This window comes from Plasmopara halstedii, assembly GCF_900000015.1.
Source record: "Plasmopara halstedii genome assembly, contig: Scaffold_322, whole genome shotgun sequence".
In the NCBI taxonomy this organism is placed as follows: domain Eukaryota; phylum Oomycota; class Peronosporomycetes; order Peronosporales; family Peronosporaceae; genus Plasmopara; species Plasmopara halstedii.
In genome coordinates, this window is record NW_020187243.1 from 1,663,525 (window position 1) to 1,663,861 (window position 337).

Sequence of the window (337 nt, forward strand, 5' to 3'; positions counted from 1 at the left end):
TGTCGATATTACTGTTTCAATTTGCGTCTGTGTATGCCTCGAACTTCAGTTCACTTGTGCAGCCTTGGTAGACGATTCCAGTCGCATTCGTAGTCTTGAGGTAACGAAGAACGCGGATGGCCGCCTTCCAGTCCTGTTTCCCTGGGTTTTCCAAGAACCTTGGCAGCTGCGTCACCACGTACGCAACGTCGGGGCGTGTGCAAGTGGTGATGTTCAGCTGAAACCCAATCAGCGATCGGTACGGCTTTAACCCTCATCTCGTTCCTGCCCGCATCCGTTGTGATTGAAGCTTCGACAGCTTGAGTCCCGACTCGCACGGATTCTCCACAGCCTTGGC